Genomic DNA, 26352 nt, shown 5'->3' on the forward strand with positions numbered 1-26352 from the left:
TTTCTGTCGATGTTATGGTTGCAGAATAAACTGCATTGAGTTGACACTGCAGTGTTGACTTATCCTTGGCGCTGTACATTTTTCCAGTGTACACAAGTTAGTCGCTGGTTGTTGAGTCTGTATCTGAAGCCATGCAAGAGGACTTGCCTACCGCCTTTCTGCCACGTGAAGAATTCAACTTTCTTTGGATTTGTCATAGTTTAAAGATTCCATGATAAGCATTTTATAACTATACATTTCCTTCTCCATTTTGAGTAAAGAAAACCAAATTCTTATTTCTCATGAAATATATCAAACTTGACTCTAAATTGCCATCAAAATACTGGAGATGAAAGTGAAGAGAAACGAAACTAAAACAACATGATCTGTACCTCTTGTTATCCCCCTGGCATATGATGCGGCGGATATGGTCGACGCTTCGTCTGTCTGTCTGTCCGTATGTCCATCAGTAATCATTTCATTTCCAGAGCGTAACTGGAAAACCATTCAAAATCTTTTAACAAAACTTGGCAGGGGAGATATATCAAACAGATTCCAAAGAGGTGCCCTTTGCTATTTTACAGATTTGGGGCATTTTTCATTTTCTTGATTTCCGTGGAACCAATTTTGAGTTAGTGTCAAAAGGTGGGGATAGGTGTCTTGTCCAGAGCACAACTTGAAAACTGTGAAAGACTTTTCATGTAGACCTGGTACATGTATTAATCAAGGGCTGAAGTGGTGCTTTTTGCTATTTTTGAATTTAAAAAGAAAAAGTTCCTGTTTCCAAGGCAAAAAGTTTGACTGATTGTTGATAGTGGTGTATGTGTTTGTTCTAACCATATCTCTAATACTAACAGGTATTAGAGGTTTGGTGAAAAGGGATTTTCTCCAGTTGGAGTTATAATTTTTAATAAGTGATTGAAAATTTAGATTTTTAATGCTTTGGCTTAGAGAGGTGGAAAAGTTTAATTTGGGGGATGGATTTATCATTGCTTATTTGGCTGCTGTGTCAGCGGAGTCATTACCTGGTATGTTTGAGTGGCTAGGTATCTATGGTAGATCAACTGATTTATCTGATCTTAATTCTGAAGTTAGTTTAATCATGTTGTTTTTAAGTCTAGTCAGGTTTTTAAGTATTTATTTTGAAATTTTGTTATGGAGCTTAAAGAGTCTGAAATTATAAGAAAGTGTTTTTGTTTTGTTTTTAAATATTTTTATTTCAATTCAGTAGACATATATGTAACATTGGTACATGAGGTGTATACATGTAGCTATTCATAGAATCTTAAAACATGATCAGATATTGGTAAGTACATCTATTGATTGACTGAGAAATAATAATAAGTAGGCTGATAATTCCATCCATTTTCTGTCGAATCTCTTAATACTACTATTTTCATTGCGAAGAATTTTTCTATTTTACATACATCTTTCAACATTTTATGAAAAAAGGAAAGCATAATGGAGTTTTCTTAGTGCTTGACTGGTGAATGCATTTTTTGCAAGAAGAATTATGTGGTTGAATAGGTAGTTGTTTTTGTCGTAGCAAAATAACTTATCCAGAATGGTAATATGAATATCATAAGCAAGTTTCGGGTCAAGGTACATTTCAATTTCTAACCAAAATTCCTTTACAAAAACACACTCTACATACACATGGTATAAGTTTCAGATTCAGAGACATAAAATGAGCATATATCATCATCTATTAACTTCATTTTCCATAATTCCTTTTTGGTATATAAAGCTCAATTTATGAATCTGTACTGGAAATCTATTAGTTTAACATCATTGGTACACAATCTACAATTAAAGAAAGCGTTTATCACACCCATTTATCACACATCAGAGGAAAGTTAGTTTATAGCTATAAGTTTATCATAAAATATTCTGGAGCCCTTTGTTCTTATCAACAAGTCTCTCAAAATATTATTTATGTATAAGTTAGCTGTGATAGAAGATCTGGCATTTATTGCTTTTTTCCATGATTTAGGGATATTTAGCATTACTCTGTTGTAGTCAAGTATAGTACCTTTAATTTGAAATTGGTTTTGTAATCCTTCAAATGTTTAAAATTTGTTGTTGCTACATAAATCTTTTAAACTATGAATAACCTTATTAAACCAATGTTTTAGAATGAAATTATTTTTATATTGGTGATTGAACCATAATGGTTCCGATAAAATTTCGTCAATACTTTGTTTGTCAACTTTATGTTTTCTGTAGTAATTACCCCAAATATTCAATATGTCCCCCCAAAAGGGATTTTTCAAAGTAATACACTTATCAATATTTGCTCCCAAAAGGAATATCTGTTTTGATTGGAAGTTCTTTAATGTTGATGAAGTCTGTTTTTGTAAACTTATCCTTAAAAATGATAATTTCAATGAATCAATAAAATGGCTGGTATCTATCATTCTCAGACCACCTCCTTCATATTTCCTTATCAAGGCAGATCTTTTTATTTTGTCTAGTTTGTTATTCCAAATGAATGTATAAAATAGTTTATTAAATTTTCCAATAAAATTATCAGGTGGGTTTGGAAGTGCTGAAAATGTATGAACTAATGTTGAACAAGCCAGAGTCTTAAAAGCTGTGATTCTACCTGTTAATGTTAGATGTCTATTTTTCCAGCTTCCCAGTAATCTATTAATATGTTCCAGTCTTTTTCTTGTATTTATTACCCATAGATCAAGTAATGTGGGATTAAATATTATTCCCAAGACTTCCAAGTTTCCCTCATGCCAGTCTAATATCATGTCTTCATGTCTTCTAGTACGTGATGTTGCTTCCTGCCATTGAACCGTTCCATATAGCTTTAGTTTTGTCAATATTTACCTTAAGACTGGATATTCTATAAAATTTATTCAAAGTATCAATTGCAGCTCTCCAGATCCATCTAAAAATAACTGTGTATCATCTGCATATTGACCTAATTTATACTCCATATCATTTATTGTTATTCCTTTTATGCCGGCATCCTCTTTGGTTCAGAAAAAGGGTGGAGAGATGTCGATTTTGTATTACACAAGATGATGCATTCTTAGTTAAGATATTAATCCATTTAATTATGTTTGGTCCAAAACCAAATTTTTACATAACCATTTTTTCATAATTATAAGAAAGTTGGTTTGGTTCAGGGTTTTCGCTTGGTGTAGCGCTGGTGATATGGTCAGTAATTCTGCTGTATTTGATATTTTGTGATGATGATTAGTGGTTATTGTATGGGGTTAGTCTACATGGATACCTATGCTGGTGTTGTTGTTTGTGTCTTGTGATGCATCGGCGTATGTGTGGTATGTGATGGCCAGTTTGTGTCTTGTGATGCATCGGCGTATGTGTGGTATGTGATGGCCAGTTTGTGTCTTGTGATGCATCGGTGTATGTGTGGTATGTGATGGCCAGTTTGTGTCTTGTGATGCATCGATGTATGTGTGGTATGTGATGGCCAGTTTGTGTCTTGTGATGCATCGGTGTATGTGTGGTATGTGATGGCCAGTTTGTGTCTTGTGATGCATCGGCGTATGTGTGGGTATGTGATGGCCAGTTTGTGTCTTGTGATGCATCGGTGTATGTGTGGTATGTGATGGCCAGTTTGTGTCTTGTGATGCATCGGTGTATGTGTGGTATGTGATGGCCAGTTTGTGTCTTGTGATGCATCGGTGTATGTGTGGTATGTGATGGCCAGTTTGTGTCTTGTGATGCATCGGCGTATGTGTGGGTATGTGATGGCCAGTTTGTGTCTTGTGATGCATCGGTGTATGTGTGGTATGTGATGGCCAGTTTGTGTCTTGTGATGCATCGGTGTATGTGTGGTATGTGATGGCCAGTTTGTGTCTTGTGATGCATCGGTGTATGTGTGGTATGTGATGGCCAGTTTGTGTCTTGTGATGCATCAGCGTATGTGTGGGTATGTGATGGCCAGTTTGTGTCTTGTGATGCATCGGTGTATGTGTGGTATGTGATGGCCAGTTTGTGTCTTGTGATGCATCGGTGTATGTGTGGTATGTGATGGCCAGTTTGTGTCTTGTGATGCATCGGTGTATGTGTGGTATGTGATGGCCAGTTTGTGTCTTGTGATGCATCGGCGTATTTGTGGGTATGTGATGGCCAGTTTGTGTCTTGTGATGCATCGGTGTATGTGTGGTATGTGATGGCCAGTTTGTGTCTTGTGATGCATCGGTGTATGTGTGGTATGTGATGGCCAGTTTGTGTCTTGTGATGCATCGGTGTATGTGTGGTATGTGATGGCCAGTTTGTGTCTTGTGATGCATCAGCGTATGTGTGGTATGTGATGGCCAGTTTGTGTCTTGTGATGCATCGGTGTATGTGTGGTATGTGATGGCCAGTTTGTGTCTTGTGATGCATCAGCGTATGTGTGGTATGTGATGGCCAGTTTGTGTCTTGTGATGCATCGAGGTATGTGTGGTATGTGATGGCCAGTTTGTGTCTTGTGATGCATCGGCGTATGTGTGGTATGTGATGGCCAGTTTGTGTCTTGTGATGCATCGGCGTATGTGTGGTATGTGATGGCCAGTTTGTGTCTTGTGATGCATCGGCGTATGTGTGGTATGTGATGGCCAGTTTGTGTCTTGTGATGCATCGGCGTATGTGTGGTATGTGATGGCCAGTTTGTGTCTTGTGATGCATCGGCGTATGTGTGGTATGTGATGGCCAGTTTGTGTCTTGTGATGCATCGATGTATGTGTGGTATGTGATGGCCAGTTTGTGTCTTGTGATGCATCGGCGTATGTGTGGTATGTGATGGCCAGTTTGTGTCTTGTGATGCATCGATGTATGTGTGGTATGTGATGGCCAGTTTGTGTCTTGTGATGCATCGGCGTATGTGTGGTATGTGATGGCCAGTTTGTGTCTTGTGATGCATCGATGTATGTGTGGTATGTGATGGCCAGTTTGTGTCTTGTGATGCATCGGCGTATGTGTGGTATGTGATGGCCAGTTTGTGTCTTGTGATGCATCGGCGTATGTGTGGTATGTGATGGCCAGTTTGTGTCTTGTGATGCATCGATGTATGTGTGGTATGTGACGGCCAGTTTGTGTCTTGTGATGCATCGGCGTATGTGTGGTATGTGATGGCCAGTTTGAGTTGATATGGTTGAGATGGGACGGTAGGAGTCAGGCTTGTTTGGGTTTTTTCCTCATTTGAGGACTGGTACTATATCAGAATGTTTCCATTGAAGGGGTATAGTGCCCATTGTCTATATTTAGTTTTTGTATTCTAATTGGGATTTTGTTTATGATTATGTAACTGATATTATCTTGTCCTGTGGCTGAGGCTGTGTTTTGGTGTTGGCTGAGCAGCTTGTTTTAAAAAAGTTGGCAGCGATTGCAATAGTTTTGGCTTTATTTGTGGTGAGGTTCTTAATGTTGGAATAAATAGATTTTAGGGAATTAGCTTTTATGGCTTTAAATTTGTTCCTTAATAGCCCAGTGTTTTGTTTGCTAATGTTTAAGTTTTTACTGAAAGTTTGCCAGTGTATTCTCTTTGCGCTGCCATGATTATTTGTTTAGTTTTGTTTCTCAGATTTATAACTACAGGTAGTTTAGAACCGTCTCTCTTAAAATGATTGGGAGCCTTTTTTCTTTGTTTTCTAGCCTTGATTATTTTGTTGCTCCACCAAGGGACTGGGGTGTGTAAGAAGTTATTTATTTAGGTGGGTATACTTTTGTGTTAAAAGTGTCTGTGTCCGTGTTTTGTATTTGTGATCATGTGATGTGTCAGATTGATGGCAGAGTTTGATAAACAGTTGCCAGTTTGTTTCTTTTAAATTGAAATTTGTTTGCTGGGTGTTTCCTCAAGTTTGATCATTAGTTAAAAGGGATTTGTTTATTATATTAAGTATGATTTTGAGGACCAGTGATCACTGCCATTATAAACTTCCCAGCTTGTTTTTGTAACAGATTTGCTGTCAAAGAGATAGTTATGAATGACATGGTGATGGGTATAACTTTGAGATAATTTTAGTTCAGTGATATGACTTTAGTTTATTTCTCAACTGTGGGTGGCAGCTAGGAAACTGGCATAAGATTTTTGGTAGAGTTTGAACTTGTGAGCTAGGCTATTGTATTTTTTACAATATAATAAGAAGGGCAGCTGCTATGAACTTTATAAGTTTGTTATGTTGTTATATAATTTGTTGAGTTGTGGTTGCTGAAGGTGCTGTTTTTAAGTTTTGATTTTTTGTTGATTTTCTGTTATTTTGCTGAGTAATGTGGGTCCAAGGTTGTGTGGTTGTATGGGTGTTTGAGTGGTTGGGCGTGCTGATGGGATTGAGGGTTGTGATAGTGGATGGTTGTATGGGTGTTTGAGTGGTTGGGCGTGCTGACGGGATTGAGGGTTGTGATAGTGGATGGTTGTATGGGTGTTTGAGTGGTTGGGCGTGCTGATGGGATTGAGGGTTGTGATAGTGGATGGTTGTATTGGTGTTTGAGTGGTTGGGCGTGCTGACGGGATTGAGGGTTGTGATAGTGGATGGTTGTATGGGTGTTTGAGTGGTTGGGCGTGCTGACGGGATTGGGGGTTGTGATAGTGGATGGTTGTATTGGTGTTTGAGTGGTTGGGCGTGCTGACGGGATTGAGGGTTGTGATAGTGGATGGTTGTATGGGTGTTTGAGTGGTTGGGCGTGCTGACGGGATTGGGGGTTGTGATAGTGGATGGTTGTATTGGTGTTTGAGTGGTTGGGCATGCTGACGGGATTGAGGGTTGTGATAGTGGATGGTTGTATTGGTGTTTGAGTGGTTGGGCATGCTGACGGGATTGGGGGTTGTGATGGTGGTGTGGTTGTATGGGTGTTTGAGTGTTTGGGCGGGCTGACGGGATTGGAGGTTGTGAGGGTGGTGTGGTTGTATGGGTGTTTGAGTGGTTGGGCGTGCTGATGGGATTGAGGGTTGTGATAGTGGATGGTTGTATGGGTGTTTGAGTGATTGGGCGTGCTGATGGGATTGGAGGTTGTGATGGTGGTGTGGTTGTATGGGTGTTTGAGTGATTGGGCGTGCTGATGGGATTGAGGGTTGTGATAGTGGATGGTTGTATGGGTGTTTGAGTGATTGGGCGTGCTGATGGGATTGAGGGTTGTGATAGTGGATGGTTGTATGGGTGTTTGAGTGATTGGGCTTGCTGATGGGATTGAGGGTTGTGATAATGGATGATTGTATGGTTGTTTGAGTGGTTGGGCGTGCTGATGGGATTGGGGGTTGTGATGGTTGTGTGGTTGTATGGGTGTTTGAGTGGTTGGGTGTGCTGGTGGGATTGGGGGTGGTGATGGTGGTGTGGTTGTATGGGTGTTTGAGTGGTTGGGCGTGCTGATGTGATTGGGGGTGGTGATGGTGGATGGTTGGGTGGTAGTGGTATGGGGAGGGTGGATTTAAATTGTGGTTTGGGCCTGGGTATTGACTGTAGTAGGGGCCGGGCTTGGGAGTTGGTGTGGTTTAAGGGGTAGGGTAGGATAGGATGTGTATGTGTATTAGGTTTGGTGGGGGGTGGGGGGTAGGGGGTGGGGGATGTGTCTACTATGGTTTCTGTGTGTTTGGAGGTGGGTTGAGAAGTTGCGAGTATCTGTTTTGGTTTAGGTTTTTGTCTTTGAGATTGTGGTTTCTGGTTGTTTGGGGGAGTGGGGGGAGGGGTTGGAAGGAACTAACTGTAGAGTCTAGGGTTCGGTCTGACAGTCGTAGGAATTCCTCGTCTGTGGTAATGTGGTGTTGTATGATTGCTGGTACATGTGACTGTTTTATGTTTTTATCAAGTTTAAAAATATGTTGTTTGATCGGACAGGTGTTTTGGTTTGCTGTATGTCCTTCGGCGTTACAATTCCTACAGAAAGGGGCCCACGTGCACTACTGAATGAGATGGTTTTCAGAGTCACATTTTGGTCATAGTGGGTCATTTTTGCATGTAGTAGAGTGCATCAAAAGACTGGCACTGGTCACATTGGATTGTTTTTTTTTCTGATGGGGTGAACTTTATCATTTAGTGCACAGAAGGTTATGTGAGTGGGGAGTGATATGGCTTTGAATGTTAGGAAAATTGTTTAGGTGGATGTTCTGCCTGTGATGGGTTGTTTCCTCTTTACTGTTATGTATTCTGGTATTTTTGGTTGTGTTGGGTATTGGTTTGCTAATTGTATCTATTCTTCCATGTCTTGTGTCCAGGTAAATGACTCTTTGTATTTGTGTTTGCCTTATGGGGGCTGCAAATTTATGTTTAAACCATCAATGATGGGGGCTCTTAGTGCGTTATGGACTGCTGATTGGTTTGGGTGATTTGAAGCCTCGGCCGCAAAAGTTGACATATTAAATTTTATATTCTAAATTTGGGTGTGTTTTTTTGGTGCATACTTTTTTTGCTGTTTTATGCAGTTCCGTAGGTGATATATACATGATCTCATGTTATTTCTGTTTGTTTTAGGTTGTGTGAGTTGGGTGGATTTGTCGGTGGTGGATCTGGCTGAGCTGTGTGGTGGTCAGGTAGTCTTTATTGTTGGTTGATCGTAGTGTTGAGTTGGATGATGATGATGATGATGATGATGATGATGATGATGATGATATGTAGAAGATGTTCCCTATCATTCCCTGTAGGCATGTGTCACTGTAGGCATTAGTAGACCTGACCAGTCAATATACTCTGTAGCTACTATTCCCTGTAGGCGTGTGTCACTGTAGGCATTAGAAGACCTAACTAGTCAATATAGTCCATTCTGAGATTGTCACAGATCAAGCTGTCTTTGGTTGGTCTAAGCTTGGTGTCATCATTCACTTTCTTATGGGTTCACGTTGATGTCCACACTGCAGGGCAGGGCAGGGCAAGTCAAACTTCTGTCTTGGACTGCTCTCTCTCTTCCAAGAACATCTTCACTCATCCAAGACAGGTTCACAGTAAACATAATCAGTGTTTATGCCATGAAAACACAGAAAATATAATTTTGGTTATATATTACTGTTTTCTAAATGTAGTGTATATATAAAATTAACAATCTCTCGTTTGCTCATTTTGCCTTAGTTTTTAATTGTCTAATTTAGTAATTACCATAACACTAATTTATGCGTTTATTTCACTCAACTTGAGGGCATATTTGAAGCAGATGATGTAAATAAGACAGGGATTTTTCGAGGAGTAGTCAAAATGTAGTGAAAAAGATATCAGTATTTTGTAGAGCTGAGTATCGCCTGGTATCTTGCAATATGATTTGCGTCATGGTATGGACTGACGATACTACTGGTAAGAAAGGATGAAGTCACTGCAATACAGCTTTAAAACCTCTTTCTTCATACATTTATTCATAGTTATCTGAAAAACTTTAACATAGAAAACCACAACATCAAAACAGTTCTAAATGAAGGATGGTTATTAAATGTGACAGTTAGTTGGCCCGTCCTCGTGTTCTGCCATGCTTACAGGTTGCGCTGTTCTACTTTTACCATTACAGGAGGTAACTCTATCAGTTCCTGTTCTATTTATAGAGTATTGTGATCTCACAAACTGACAATTCAAGTATCGTGTGAACCTAAGTATTGATGATATGGTAGGTATCAGTGAATCATTACAACCCTAGTATTTTCTTCATATGTTGATGAAGTCATGTTTTGGTGAGGTGAGGTGAGATGGGGTTTACCGTCGCGTCCAAGATTATTGCACTTACATAATGGCGTGTGTGTGTGTGGGGGTGTGGGGGTGTGTGTGTGTGTGAGAGAGAGAGAGTGTGTGTGTGTGAGTGAGTGTGAAAGTGTGTGTGTGTGAGGGTGTGTGTGAGTGTGTGGGTGTGTGTGGGTGTGGGTGTGAGTGCGGGTGTGGGTGTGGGTGTGGGTGTGGGTGTGGGTGTGGGTGCATGCTTGTAGTAGTCTGGACTGATGCCGATTTACAGTGCCGAGATATCATGGGGCAGTTTAACATGAATACCCCACTCAGAAACAGTATGCTGACTCCGAGTCAACCAGTCCTTGTTTTGCTAAGCGCCAGACAAGGTAACAACAACAACCATGGTATGACACGGCTGGGGATCCAGGCTTCCGCTCTCCAGGCAGATGCTATACCACTAGGCCACTGAGGTGGTCGAAGTCATGTTCAGTGTTCATGGTTGTTGGACATACTTTTGTGAACATTCCATGGACTTCTATCCAGTAAAAAAAACAAATGGCAATCTGCCTTAGAATTGGGAATAAACTGTTCATCAACATGTCCATTTGCCGTAGTGTAATACTGCTTCTTGTCTGTAATTCTTGTATTTTAAAGCCCAAATCACGCTAATTGAATAATGTCTTTTGTGCACTCACTCATTGATTTGTATTTTAGAAGTGTTCACTCTGTACAGTGTCTGTAAATATAGTTCACTGATTTGTTGTCTTATTTGAGAGATGTTCAGCAATTAGTTGTTTCAAATGTGATATGCCCCCCTAACTATTGTCTAACCAACATCATGCTCGGGGGAATTTGTATGTATAACAGTAGGTTCTGGACAAGTAGGAATGCCCCCATTTTGATGTAAACATATTTTTATTTCAACTGAAAATTGGGATCGTTAAACGCTTATTTTAATCCCTCTCCTTACATAGAAATCAGGTAAAAAAGATGGTCAAGGTGTCCACATAATATTTACACAACAACATACCTTGGTGGTCAGTTAGCCTGTGAAGATCCGGGATAGAATAGGTCTTCAGCAACCCATGCTTGACATAAGAGGCGACTAACGGGATCGGGTGGTCAGACTCGCTGACTTGGTTGATGCATGTCATCGAATCTCAATTGTGTGGATCAATGCTCATGATATCAATCACTGGATTGTCTGGTCCAGACTTGATTATTTACTGACCGCCGTCTTATAGCCAGAATATTGCTGAGTGCGGCATTAAACAACAAACAAACAGTTAGCAAGCATGATCAGCAGTGTTTGGTTTGGATAGTCAGAATGATGGGATTGTACATAATATTAAGTACTACATAATGTCCACAAGGTACACATATTTGTATTATTTAAGTTTAAATCTTCCAGAATTTGTGATGAAAGTATGGACAGATTTGCTTCAGATGATAGGCCTTCACATCCGTAAAGTACTGTATGAATATCATATCCTGTATGTAATATAATAAATTGCTCCTAATTTGATCAGAATTGTAACAAAAAAGAAGTAGTGTAGTAGGTCTTCATAGTAGTGACCACAGGAGAAAACTGGGCTGTCAGTTATGAATCTATCAATTTATGTCCGTTTAGGTCACTGGATCTGAGTGAGGCGACAGGAGATATTTTGACAGAAACTGATTCCAAAATATTGTATAATAAAAAATGTTTGTAATTGTAAGTGCATAATAATACATTTCGAGAATTTGAGTATGAGCCAGTAGATTTAATTTCTTCGTTATTATACTCTAATTTTGTAGAGTTAGGTGTAAAGGATTTTGTATAGTGTTGAATCTTACATCTAATAGTTTGTAATCACTCTGAGTGTTAGCTTGGTCTGGGATACGGTTGCAGAGATAAGCTGGTGCTGAGTTATTTACCATTTTGTAGAATAAAGATAAAGATTGATTTTTGCGTCTTAGTAACAATGCTTTCACATTTGTTTCTGTATACAGTTTTGTGCTTATGCCCTTTGTTGCACAACATGCAGTGTTCCCGCTTGATTTTGAAACTGCCAGTCCTGGTGGACTGTCAACACCAAAAATTACAATTCCTCCCTAATTTTTGTTAGTCCCAACTTTCAATAAATTAAAAATGTACAAAATTTACCTGGTTTTAATTCCCTCAACATGTTCAATGCAATGATGTCATCTCTGCAGTAACATACTTAGATCTACAAGTCATTCATACAAAGTTCAGTCACACTTTTCTCTCTCTTTTTTGAATATTTCGAGACAAAGTCGCTACACATATTTAACCTCGAAGCAAGGCAAAATGTTATTTCCTTCCACCAAAAGTTGACAAGGGGAAACCCTGATGGTAACAGACAAGCTGACTTCGTTCGGAAAAATTTAAATATTGCTTATGTTTTGTTCAACAACAAAGATTTTTATAAGGTACTAACTATATTTGCTGCTCCACAGGGACTGGTAGTCACATGAATTACCGGTCCAAGCCTAATTTGACCTGTAAAAAACTGGTAATTACCGGTAAATGGGAACACTGATATGGTTCTTAGAGCATCCAGATTTAATCTTTCCAGTGTCAGTTCGTGATTTTGTAGTACAATTATTCCCAATGTTACTACAAATAATCAATTTTTTTGTTTTTTATTGTTTATGAAATGAAGTACCTGTTACATAAAATGGGCTTTCGCCCAGGGCAGCAGAAAGACATGACATGTAGCACAACTTATCAGTACCTCTTAGATTTATATGGAAAATAACATACTTCTTACTCACACATTCACTCTAGTAATACAATCATACTGCATACATTAAGTATGCATATTGTATATAATATTGCAGTGCAGGAAAGTACATGGTCTCAAATATTACATTCTTAAGTATAAAGCTGAAATTAAAATGAAAGCTGCTACTGGTTTTCGAAAAGTTTAACAAATGGGTAATTGTTTCCTTTTCATTGTGACAGAAGGAGCACACATTATTTTAATTAAGTACACACAGAAAAGAATTAGTAGTGAGAATTCTGTGGGTAAGTTTGTATTGAAATCAACACTGTTTTACATCCTGTTTTGTACTAAATATTTTATTACAGATATTGTTTCAAATTGTAACTCCCACTTTTCCTGCCCTTTAGTTTTTACTTCTGTAGCAAGGGGGCTCAGGTAGGGTGAATATTTTTTCATATGTAAAATCTCTTAAAGCCCCATCTGCGGTAGTAACTAACGCACTCTAGTGGGCGGAGCTTATACAAGTGATTTGACAGGTCTATATGACGTCATGATAACACATACATTTCATTGGTTAATGCGTAAACGGGTGACGTCATGTAAACACCCACCCACGTTGGTCGTTTGACAACAAGGACGGAAGTTTTAATGGTAATATAAATAACTACCAAACGATTCCAAGACTTTTCAACAAACGCGTACGTCTTTGGTTGTCGTCTTCACATCTTCATAAAATGATACCGTGGAATGTCCACGATTTATCCAACACACAAATTATAGTTCTAGATCTCTGGAATAGAACGAAATACGTTTGTCGTGATGCATATGAGCAGTGTAAATGAAGAAACATAATATGTGTTGGGGCACCAATCGCTATCCTGTGGTGTACGGTATATCTGCAGTTTATAAATAGCATTTCTCACAATATATACAGTAATCGGTGATTTCAACAGTGTTTTTCTTCGTTGTGTTCGTCTTGCCTCATCTGGAATCTGGACGACAACGATCGTGTAAAAAACCCTGGTAATGGTCAAAAATATTTTCAAGTGATCAAAGTAGCTTCTTGTCGTTTTTTCATTGCCCAGTAGCAATGTATTTTGGCAAAGTCTCACTTGTCCGATGAAGCTCCTCATGCCGAAACTAATCAGAGACCGGGCGGACGAAATAAAATATATGACTTATCAAAAAATGTCTTTCAATAATTGTGTAAGTTATTTGATGACATTTTAAAAAAAGGTTCAACGCTTGGTACTAGAATCTAGTCTATGAATTAATTTATGATGTAGATCGATTCGCTTTGCTTCGGAAACGAATTTTTAATAAACAACGGAACAAAGATAAAGTTGACCTGGTTCTTTTATGACGGTGCAATTGTAGATCTAGTAGTATTTCTTTTATTAGATCGGTGCGAAATTTTCCACAGCGGCAGCAAAATTGAGACACGAAGACATTATATTATTTCACGTCGGAATGGAGATAAAAATATTCAAATACGGACAGCCTCACAGACTTCGAAACGATGTTCAGATAAATATTTGTTCACATTAATTCTGTCATGTGCGTGAAAATGGGTTTCAACATTACTTTCATCAAGCTTACATTCAGGTCGCTGGCTACTTCGGCATTAACACATGTTTTGTCTCGAAGCTCAAAGCAACAATGTTTCTCTCAGATACATTTTTCTCTCCATCCATGACGAACCTCTGTCCTAATGTCAATGCCTCAACATTCATGGGCAGCTGATTTCAACAATGTAATACACACGGCCTCATTCACGGCGTCATCGCAGAGATTCCTTCCAAATACCCACCACGTGATCAGGGTTACGACCTTGGGATAAATTAATAAATTATTTTGCATTTTTAAAAAAGATTTTTTTTCGTGAATATTATTTTTTTTAAATATTCTGTACATGGTACTTTTGGATTGCACTGGGCATTTCTTTTATTACTTTCTTAAACTTTTTATTTTCGCCTTTCTGACCACGCGATCTCCTAGCAACCACGCCCCATGAGCGCATCGAGTTGCTGCTTACAACTGTCAAGAATTTTGCAATTTCGCTTGTCTTCAATAAGAGCAACAGAACATTTTCATGTGAAGCCTAATTTGACGAAGAATTGTTCGAGATAATCAGGGAGCCTTAGGTAATTTCGATTATGACATTGGTGACTTTATCGTGGAGAAAGTTCCAATTCAAGATGACATCATTCTGATTCACAACTCGAATCGACAAGATGGCGCCTCTCTTCCCGCCCTTGCAAGTGCAACAGAAACTTTGATAAATTCAGTGCCGATTCTGGGGATTAGTGAATCAGTGTCACAGCTAGATTTCATTGTGGAACCAGATGAAGCCGAATATGTATGTTCACATTTCTTTTGTCAACTATGCGTGACACGGCACAGGCAATCGCAGTTAGGGAATGGTGCGGCCACCATGTTGCAGAAATTCGTCGATTCGAACACATTGCTTCTGGACTGAGCTAAATAAACGAAGTATTTGGAGAGATCGTAGATACTTGGACTTGAAGAAACGGAAATAAACGTTGCAGCAGATGAAGGAATGGTGTGGACAAAACGGGAAAGGGATCCCAGATTATATTTTAAAACTTGTGCGCGAAGTATATCCAAATACCCCGAACAAAAAATACATGGGACAAGTGTGGATCTAATGATCAAACTCAGTTTTGTGTGTGAAAATTCTGTGAAAGAAAAGGAAATTCATAATTAAAGTTGTCTTGGAATATGTGTATTGGAGTTTTCGTTGATCGTAAGTACAATATTATCTGGATACGCCTTCAGTAGGTCAAAACAACAAGTATATTTCGTTACTTATTTACCAGTTGCTTATGTGCATTGTTATGTTGATACACGTGACATATTCATCTATTGTAGTCAAGCTGAGAAATATTGGCGCAACTTCTGGTGCTTCAAATTAGGCCCCTTCCAAAACACTTCCAAAACACTAGTTGAAAAATCTGTGTAATAATTTAGGTTTTATAAATATAAACTGATTATTGTGTGGCACAAATCTAACTGTTGAATGCAAATGACCAAAACTAAACAAATATCTGTAATTTTCGGATTGAACTCAAAGAATCGCGTCGTCAATTTCGTATTTAAATATCGTTACTGTTACATTAACCGAAACTGATGTTCTGCTGCTGTTCTGCCGTAAAAATATGCAACACAATTCACTTTGACCACAAATGCATTGAGTGTGTCACATATACACATGACCATGTGCTTTGCTATTTATAGCGCAACCGTAAATAAGCTCCGCCCACTGTGATTGATGCAGACGCAAAAATCACGATCGATACGATCAGGGGGAACCAGGAGGTAAATCAGGGGTGAACCAGGCGGTAAATCAGGGGGAACCAGGCGGTAAGTAAGGGGGAACCAGGCGGTAAGTTAGTGGGAACCAGGAGGTAAGTCAGGGGGAATCAGGCGGTAAGTCAGGGGGAACCAGGAGGTAAGTCAGGGTGACCAGGCACCAAGTCAGGGGGAACCAGGAGGTTAGTCAGGGTGACCAGGCACTAAGTCAGGGGGAACCAGGCGGTTAGTCAGGAGGAACCAGGCGGTAAATCAGGGGGAACCAGGCGGTAAGTAAGGGGGAACCAGGCGGTAAGTTAGTGGGAACCAGGAGGTAAGTCAGGGGGAATCAGGCGGTAAGTCAGGGGGAACCAGGCGGTAAGTCAGGGTGACCAGGCACTAAGTCAGGGGGAACCAGGCGGTTAGTCAGGGTGACCAGGCACTAAGTCAGGGGGAACCAGGCGGTTAGTCAGGAGGAACCAGGCGGTAAGTAAGTACCAATCCGGGAGGACAAGAAAGCTAGCCAGGATGACCAGGCGGTAAGTCAGGGGGAACGAGGCAGTAAGTCAGGGGGAACCAGGCGGTAAATCAGGGGGAACCAGGCGGTAAGTCAGGGGGAACCAGGCGGTAAATCAGGGGGAACCAGACGGTAAGTCAGGGGGAACCAGGCGGTAAGTCAGGGGGAACCAGGAGGTAAGTCAGGGGGAATCAGGCGGTAAGTCAGGGGGAACCAGGAGGTAAGTCAGGGTGACCAGGCACTAAGTCAGGGGGAACCAGGCGGTTAGTCAGGGTGACCAGGCACTAAGTCAGGGGGAACCAGGCGGTTAGTCAGGAGGAACCAGGCGGTAAATCAGGGGGAACCAGACGGTAAGTAAGGGGGAACCAGGCGGTAAGTTAGTGGGAACCAGGAGGTAAGTCAGGGGGAATCAGGTGGTAAGTCAGGGGGAACCAGGCGGTAAGTCAGGGTGACCAGGCACCAAGTCAGGGGGAACCAGGCGGTTAGTCAGGGTGACCAGGCACTAAGTCAGGGGGAACCAGGCGGTTAGTCAGGAGGAACCAGGCGGTAAGTAAGTACCAATCCTGGAGGACAAGAAAGCTAGCCAGGATGACCAGGCGGTAAGTCAGGGGGAACGAGGCAGTAAGTCAGGGGGAACCAGGCGGTAAATCAGGGGGAACCAGGCGGTAAGTCAGGGGGAACCAGGCGGTAAATCAGGGGGAACCAGACGGTAAGTCAGGGGGAACCAGGCGGTAAGTCAGGGGGAACCAGGTGGTAAATCAGGGGGAACCAGGCGGTAAGTCAGGGGGAACCAGGCGGTAAATCAGGGGGAACCAGACGGTAAGTCAGGGGGAACCAGGCGGTAAGTCAGGGGGAACCAGGCGGTAAGTCAGGGGGAATCAGGCGGTAAGTCAGGGGAAATCAGGTCATTCAGGAGGATCAGACGGTAAATCAGAGGGAACCAGGCAGTAAGTCAGGGGGAACCAGGTGGTAAGTCAGGGGAAATCAGGAGGTCATTCAGGGGGAACCAGGCGGTAAGTCAGGGGAAATCAGGCGGTCATTCAGGGGGAACCAGGCGGTAAGTCAGGGGGAATCAGGCGGTAAGTAAGGGGGAACCAGACGGTAAATCAGGGGGAACCAGGCAGTAAGTCAGGGGGAACCAGGCGGTAAGTCAGGGGGAATTAGGCGGTAAGTCAGGGGAAATCAGGAGGTCATTCAGGGGGAACCAGGCGGTAAGTAAGGGGGAACCAGGCGGTAAGTCAGGGGAAATCAGGAGGTCATTCAGGGGGAACCAGGCGGTAAGTCAGGGGGAATCAGGCGGTAAGTAAGGGGGAACCAGACGGTAAATCAGGGGGAACCAGGCAGTAAGTCAGGGGGAACCAGGCGGTAAGTCAGGGGGAATTAGGCGGTAAGTCAGGGGAAATCAGGAGGTCATTCAGGGGGAACCAGGCGGTAAGTAAGGGGGAACCAGGCGGTAAGTAAGGGGGAACCAGACGGTAAATCAGGGGGAACCAGGCAGTAAGTCAGGGGGAACCAGGCGGTCATTCAGGGGGAACCAGACGGTCAATCAGGGGGAACCAGGCGGTAAGTCAGGGGGAACCAGGCGGTAAGTCAGGGGAAATCAGGAGGTCATTCAGGAGGATCAGACGGTAAATCAGAGGGAACCAGGCAGTAAGTCAGGGGGAACCAGGCGGTAAGTCAGGGAAAATCAGGAGGTCATTCAGGGGGAACCAGGCGGTAAGTCAGGGGAAATCAGGCGGTCATTCAGGGGGAACCAGACGGTAAATCAGGGGGAACCAGGCAGTAAGTCAGGGGAAATCAGGAGGTCATTCAGGGGGAACCAGGCGGTAAGTCAGGGGAAATCAGGCGGTCATTCAGGGGGAACCAGACGGTAAATCAGGGGGAACCAGGCAGTAAGTCAGGGGAAATCAGGAGGTCATTCAGGGGGAACCAGGCGGTAAGTCAGGGGGAATCAGGCGGTAAGTAAGGGGGAACCAGACGGTAAATCAGGGGGAACCAGGCAGTAAGTCAGGGGGAACCAGGCGGTAAGTCAGGGGAAATCAGGAGGTCATTCAGGGGGAACCAGGCGGTAAGTAAGGGGGAACCAGGCGGTAAGTAAGGGGGAACCAGGCGGTAAGTAAGGGGGAACCAGGCAGTAAGTCAGGGGCAATCAGGAGGACAGTCAGGGGGAATCAGGTGGTAAGTAAGGGGGAACCAGGAGGTAAGTCAGGGGGAACCAGGCAGTAAGTCAGGGGGATCAGACGGTAAATCAGGGGGAACCAGGCGGTAAGTCAGGGGGAACCAGGCAGTAAGTCAGGGGCAATCAGGAGGACAGTCAGGGGGAACCAGGTGGTAAGTAAGGGGGAACTAGGCGGTAAGTCGGGGGGAACCAGGCGGTAAGTCAGGGGGAATCAGGAGGTCAGTCAGGGGGCCCAGGTACCAATCCGGGAGGACCAGAAAGCTAGCCAGGATGACCAGGCGGTAAGTCAGGGGTAACCAGGCAGTAAGTCAGGGGGAACCAGGCGGTAAGTCAGGGGGAACCAGGCGGCAAGTCGGGGGGAACCAGGCAGTAAGTCAGGGGGAACCAGGTGGTAAGTCAGGGGGATCAGACGGTAAATCAGAGGGAACCAGGCGGTAAGTCAGGGGGAACCAGGCAGTAAGTCAGGGGGAATCAGGAGGTCAGTCAGGGGGAACCAGGCGGTAAGTGAGGGGGAACCAGGCGGTAAGTGAGGGGGAACCAGGCGGTAAGTCAGGGTGACCAGGCACTAAGTCAGGGGGAACCAGGTGGTAAGTCAGGGGGAATCAGGAGGTCAGTTAGGGAGAACCAGGCGGTTAGTTAGGGGAACCAGGAGGTCAGTCAGGGGGAACCAGGCGGTAAGTGAGGGGGAACCAGGCGGTAAGTCAGGGTGACCAGGCACTAAGTCAGGGGGAACCAGGCGGTTAGTCAGGGTGACCAGGCACTAAGTCAGGGGGAACCAGGCGGTTAGTCAGGAGGAACCAGGCGGTAAGTAAGGGGGACTAGGAAGTAAGTCAGTGGGACCAGGAAGTAAGTCAGGATGACCAGGGCCTGTTAAAAGCCTTGGATCACAAAGGGGACTCAAACCGCTGTTGCTATACCATACCAGAGTGTTTACTTTGACGGAGGACGTTGTCAATCCCTGTTCCCTAAGTTGTTACACACTTACTGTTCAGAGTATTTGCTTGGGTATAGGGTTCAACACCCGTCCCACCAAAGCCAAATCCACCCCACCGTCTATTTGAAGCACACATGTACTAGTCATGTTAACGGTTAACGGATAAAACATAACTTTGTAACTTAGACTTCTGATTATTTCTTGGCTGACAAAAGCACGTTGTTTCCCGACTTACTTCCAATAATTTAAAACAAAGTTAGGTACATCCACCCCCATTTTCCAAGAAGCTGTGTCTGCGCATGTCTCGTCTCCATCTGTTTGTTTGTTTGTTTTTGGAGTTCCAAGGCCCTGCAGTTGGTAAAAAACGTCGAATAATACGAAGACTTATCTGGCCGTGCAATTGGTTTTGACTTTCACACAGACGGCTCATACGTTTTTCATACATATTACACCCTGGGCTAGGTTATGCCCTACAACAATATGTGATACATATACGCCAGATTGGCAATGGAATCCAACTGCTACCACCGACCTAACTCCTTATGTGACTTTTCCGGTGAATCTCGGGGAAACCAACATTCTAATGATAGAATAATCTGAAATGAAAAGATGATATTAAATGATGTAATCCACTGATCCACTTTCTTGCCAATGTACCAATGGAAACATGTTGGTTATCGCTGATTGAGTTGTGTGTAGGCTCAACCACCAGGTCACTATCAAACGGCGAATTGTAGTACTTAAAGTCCCAAACTCGGTTTTCTTCAGACGAAATTTGATCTTGAAATGAAAACAAATAACTGTTGATTTCACTCCATACTTTGTTTTCATGGACGTCAGATTTCAAGTTTAATATAACGCACGCCGTCAGCAACTTGTCCAAAATCCTATCGGGTTTGTTGTGGTAGCGGTCGCGGATTCTCATTAGCTGTAGTTTCACTGATGCAATGCACTAATTTACATTTACATGCTCTTGGGTTTCACCAAAGTTGAAAACGTCTGAGACTTGCATCACGTCGGGCCTTCCGCCCACACGAAGCTGACAGGGTGCGTTACCTCACTCACTATTGACGTTAAGTTCAATGATCAACAAAGCTGCATTTTTACAGGATTTCCACAACCCCACCCTGACAACAGTGCCACGGCAGTCCTCTCTGTAACATTGAAGTCAACGGGCGTTACATCCTCTACAGAAGTCACTGCTCCCCTAACGTTGGCATCAACGTCATCGTCAACGTCGGCTTCAACGTCGGCCTCAACGTCATCTTTAAACGTCGGCGTCAACATCATCTTCAACGTCATCTTCAAAATCGGCTTCAACGTCATCTTCAACGTCGGCCTCAACGCCAACGCCTACACTGGTCGCAAAGGAAGGTAAGATTAGAATCTAGCTAAAGTTCTGTTCTGAAAATATCCCGACGGCTGATGTCTAAAAGCCCCATCTGCGGTAGTAACTACCGCACTCTAGTGGGCGGAGCTTATACAAGTGATCTGACAGGTCAATATGACGTCATGATAACACATACATTTCATTGGTTAATGCGTAAACGGGTGACGTCATGTAAACACCCACCCACGTGGGTCGTTTGACAACAAGGACGTAAGTTTTAATGGTAATATAAATATCTACCAAACGATTCCAAGACTTTTCAACAAACGCGTACGTCTTTGGTTTCAAAACCTACCTGCCATGTCGTCTTCACATCTTCATAAAATGATACCGTGGAATGTCCACGATTTATCCAACACACAAATTATAGTTCTAGAACGAAATACGTTTGTTGTGATGCATATGAGCAGTGTAAATGAAGAAACATAATATGTGTTGGGGCACCAATCGCTATCCTGTGGTGTACGGTATATCTGCAGTTTACAAATAGCATTTCTCACAATATATACGGCAATCGGTGATTTCAACAATGTTTTTCTTCGTTGTGTTCGTCTTGCCTCATCTGGAATCTGGATGACAACGATCGTGTAAAAAACCCTGGTAATGGTCAAAAATATTTTCAAGTGATCAAAGTAGTTTCTTGTCGTTTTTTCATTGCCCAGTAGCAATGTATTTTGGCAAAGTCTCACTTGTCCGATGAAGCTCCTCATGCCGAAGTAACTCGATCCGTGAAACTTGGCGGGTCCCAGTGACCCAGATCCCTGTTGATTGGCATGCCAAGTGTCATTTGCATAAGGCCATCCATATTTTTTGTATGTGTTTCTCCCCTCAAGCCTCAATTCATCAGAGAGCGGGCGGACGAAATAAAATATATGACAGACTTATCATATTGTAGATCTAGTAGTATTTCTTTTATTAGATCGGTGCGCAATTTTCCACAGCGGCAGCAAAATTGAGACACGAAGACATTATATTATTTCACGTCGGAATGGAGATAAAAATATTCAAAAACGGACAGCCTCATAGACTACGAAACGATGTTCAGAAAAATATTTGTTCACATTAATTCTGTCATGTGCGTGAAAATGGGTTTCAACATTACTTTCATCAAGCTTACATTCAGGTCGCTGGCTACTTCAGTAGTGTTTTGTCTCGAAGCTCAAAGCAACAATGTTTCTCTCAGATACATTTTTCTCTCCATCCATGACGAACATCTGTCATAATGTCAATGCCTCAACAATCTTCCTGGGCAGTCGAATTCAACAATGTAATACACACAGCCTCATTCACGGCGTCATCGCAAAGATTCCTTCCGAATACCCACCACGTGATCAGGGTTACGACCTTGGGATAAATTAATAAATTATTTTGCATTTTTAGAAAAGATTTTTTTCGTGAATATTATTATTAAAAAATATCCTGTACATGGTACTTTTTCATTGCACTGGGTATTTCTTTTATAACTTTCTAAAACTTTTTATTTTCGCCTTTCTGAACACGCGATCTCCTAGCAACCACGCCCCATGAGCGCATCGAGTTGCTGCTTACAACTGTCAAGAACTTTGCAATTTCGCTTGTCTTCAATATAAGCAACAGAACATTTTCATGTGGAGCCGAATTTGACGAAGAATTGTTCGAGATAATCAGGGAGCCTTAGGTCATTTCGATTGTGACATTGGTGACTTTATCGTGGAGAAGGTTCCAGTTCAAGATGACATCATTCCGATTCACAACTCGAATCGACAAGATGGCGCCTCTCTTCCCGCCCTTGCAAGTGCAACAGAAACTTTGATAAATTCAGTGCCGATTCTTGGGATTAGTGAATCAGTGTCACAGCTAGATTTCATTGTGGAACCAGATGAAGCCGAATATGTATGTTCACACTTCTTTTGTCAACCATGCGTGACACGGCACAGGCAATCGCAGTTAGGGAATGGTGCGGCCACCATGTTGCAGAAATTCGTCGATTCGAACACATTGTTTCTGGACTGAGCTAAATAAACGAAGTATTTGGAGAGATCGTAGATACTTGGACTTGAAGAAACGGAATTAAACCTTGCAGAAGATGAAGGATTGGTGTGGACAAAACGGGAAAGGGATCCCAGATTGTATTTTAAAACTTGTGCGCGAAGTGTATCCAAATACCCCGAACAAAAAATACATGGGACAAGTGTGGATCTAATGATCAAACTCAGTTTTGTGTGTGAAAATTCTGTGAAAGAAAAGGAAATTCATAATTAAAGTTGTCTTGGAATATGTGTATTGGAGTTTTCGTTTATCGTAAGTACAATATTATCTGGACACGCCTTCAGTAGGTCAAAACATCAGGTATATTTCGTTACTTATTTACCAGTTGCTTATGTGCATTGTTATGTTGATACACGTGACATATTCATCTATGGAAGTCAAGCTGAGAAATATTGGCGCAACTTCTGGTGCTTCAAATTAGGCCCCTTCCTAAACACTAGTTGAAAAATCTGTGTAATAATTTAGGTTTTATAAATATTAACTGATTATTGTGTGGCACAAATCTAACTGTTGAATGCAAATGACCAAAACTAAACAAATATCTGTAATTTTCGGATTGAACTGAAAGAATCGCGTCGTCAATTTCGTATTTAAATATCGTTACTGTTACATTAACCGAAACTGATGTTCTGCCGTAAAAATATGCAACACAATTCACTTTGACCACAAATGCATTGAATGTGTCACATGTACACATGACCATGTGCTTTGCTATTTATAGCGCAACCGTAAATAAGCTCCGCCCACTGTGATTGATGCAGACGCCAAACACGATCGATTCGATTTTTTATGATAAAACTACAGAAAATCTATTGACTTATATCTTGATATGGAGCCATTTGTTGTATCCATGGTTTGTCATTCAAGTTGATACGAAGTTTGACGGTCAATGGTGATCTGGTTCCCTTATGGTTTTCAAAAAACGTCTCCCGACACTCAGTTGTGTTTACATTGTCAGTCATTGTTCAAAACTGAAACACCGCCACCTTGCGGGCTATTTATAGTCAGGGTGAGGCTTTAAACGTCTGTTGGTATCCCGCAAAGAGATGTGCAGAGTGACATTCCTCAACATACCGTTTTCAAGTTTTAAAAAAATCAGTAATGGTACTCTAGTGTCACTGGATTTTGTGGCTCATCGATCAGTTCATTGTCTGGTTTGTTTACATGTTGACGTCACATGGCAGGAGTACCCCTGTGTTGCGTCAGGCAATAAATACTTACTTTTTTATGCAAATTGTATGAATGGCGGGTGCTACCGGTAGAGCAGGACATGCCTACCCTTTCCGCGAACACCTGGTGTCATCACTGATTTTCAGTGGTCTATTCATTTAATATCCACAGCTGTTTGCCGTTTTCGCCAAAAGGAAACTGTTTCGACAGAAAATCTAGACTGGTCATTCTCCTGCATTGACAGTTTACTTATTATTAAACGCGAAAAGCGACAATCACTGTGCGTTCGAATCCGAAAAACGGATTGCTGTTTATTCTTAGTTTGATGTCTCCATAATCGTTCATGGATTTCACGAAATGGTAAGAACATAAGACCTGTATGACTTCTGGTTTTCCTCCTACATTAGATATAACTCAAACAATGATCATGACCTTAAGACATAACTTGGGACACATAAATAGGTTGCTCGTTACTTTATTGTGAAACAATAGGCAGGTAGAATGTAATATTTATTCTTAATTTCAATTTCTAATCCACTGCTACCTCAATTTGCAATTGTACTAAAGGTGAGGTGAGGTGAAATGGGGTTTAACGTAGCGTCGAAGGTTATTGCACTTATATAGCGACGTGCATGTACGTGTGTGTGTTTGTGTGACTGCTTGTGCTAGTCCGGACTGATGCCGATTTATAGTGCTAGCTCACTGAGATACCATGCTGCAGTTTAACATGAATACTCCACTCAGACACAGTATACTGACTCTGAGCCGTCCAGTCCTTTTTTTAGACCCTTAATGCCGAGCGCCAGACAGGGTATAAACAAGTACCATCTTTTAACGTCTTTTGGTACGACGCGGCCGGGGATCGAACCCCGGACCTTCCCCTCTCCGGGCGGACGCTCTACCACTAGACCATGGAGGCGGTCTGCAGTTGTACTAAAGAAAACAATAATGTAAACGCGTATTTGTTGCTTTTAGAAAATAAAAACCTAGGTTTTTGGTGGTTTTTTTGTCGCACTCAGCCATATTCCAGCTATATGACAGCGGCCTGTGATTAATAGAGTCGGGGCCAGAACCGTATGCAGCATGCAAAAACGTACAGTGCCGAGCAAAAGAAGCATACACCCATGATTGTTGTTGGCTAAAAACAAAATAATGAACAAAGAAATAGTAATTTGATGGTGATATATTTTGTACGCATACCATACTTGTCTTTTGGAGTTTGCATTATTTCGGCGACTGTTTTCAGCCATGAAACGGTTTGATAACATTTGTAATCTTTCGGGTAAATCCAATTTTCAAGTGTATACTTTCAATTGCCCGGCAGTTAATATCTTTATACAGGGAATTTTAGGGTTGTTCGCTGATGAAATCTATTATGCAGCCAAATAAAATTATTTAGTGATGCGTTTACATCTGAACGTATCATATACTCAACAATTTTAAAGATTCTTAATTGTAGACATTCTGACGAAATACATTTTGTTTTCACGAAGGAATGAAATGTCAAGTCTGTGGGGACTTGAACGCGAAGATTCCGTGCAGCCCGAGGGATATGTTTGTACCAAAGGAACAACTGTATGGTCAATTCTGTATGATTGATGTTCTACATGACGTGAATGGCGTTCAGACGACGTATAAAAGGTAACACTTAACAAATCATCAGTGTTCGTTAAAGAACCTACTTGTCTTTTTGGCCAGTCGCCGTAAATTTTACGTCACTTGCTTGTCTCGTCTCAGTTTACCCTCTTTGCAGTCGAGTTACCACAAGAAGTAACGTTGATCACAAGATGGAAGGGAAAACCCAGACTTGCTCTGATTTTGGTCTTGGGTATGTCAGAACTATTTTTGTAATTGCTCGTGGGTTTCACAAGATTGTTATACGTCAATGACCTGCATCACTTTGGACTTTCCTCACACATCACTCTGAGAGGTCATGGTACCGTTAACATACTGCTCAAAGCAGCAACAGCAGCATTATTTGGTAGATGGTTAAAATCGATGATACCCTGTCAAGTAAACAACAATTACTTATATTTGTTTTGACAGGTGCGTGAACCAGAGGACCTGCTCCAGACAATGGTACCACTAGACTTCGGACGAGGGGAGATGCATACAGAAACAACTATGTACAGTAATTCGCTTTGAATCACCCACAATCTCTTAAATTCACTGAACAATTTCCTATGTCCCTAATGTCTCCTTCGAGAATAAGCTGGAAGATACAACCGTAACCTGTATATTTCGTTTTACCAGGTGTTACCAAATGTACGTGAATACCGTTCTGAGTGGAATGCAAATAAAATGTTTGCTTTCATTATCCACATATGTGTGTATATTTTCACAACAATGATACACTCAATGTGCACATTAACATCATCAAGGACATATAATTAAATTGTCGTTGTGTTCATTGCAATTCCTGCATTCTGATTAGCTGAATTGGTCATGTGTTATTTCATTTCCCAAAGAATGTAAAACATTCAGTCAGCGGACTAGTCTTATTACAACAGAATGTCGAGGA

The 26352-nt window shown here is 41.8% G+C and overlaps 1 long non-coding RNA gene across 1 annotated transcript in view; it reads left to right on the top strand.

Annotated features, from left to right (window-relative positions):
• LOC124143220 overlaps window positions 1-26145 on the top strand; it is a 29150-nt gene extending 3005 nt beyond the window's left edge. The window contains exons 2-5 of the long non-coding RNA XR_007220538.1: window positions 8406-8464; window positions 20353-20617; window positions 25325-25472; window positions 25878-26145. This is a non-coding gene — a long non-coding RNA (uncharacterized LOC124143220). The remainder of the gene's footprint in view (window positions 1-8405; window positions 8465-20352; window positions 20618-25324; window positions 25473-25877) is intronic.
• The last annotated feature ends 207 nt before the right edge of the window (window positions 26146-26352 follow it).

Source organism: Haliotis rufescens, unplaced genomic scaffold (genome assembly GCF_023055435.1).
Source record: "Haliotis rufescens isolate VD_foot unplaced genomic scaffold, xgHalRufe1.0.p SCAF_131, whole genome shotgun sequence".
In the NCBI taxonomy this organism is placed as follows: domain Eukaryota; kingdom Metazoa; phylum Mollusca; class Gastropoda; order Lepetellida; family Haliotidae; genus Haliotis; species Haliotis rufescens.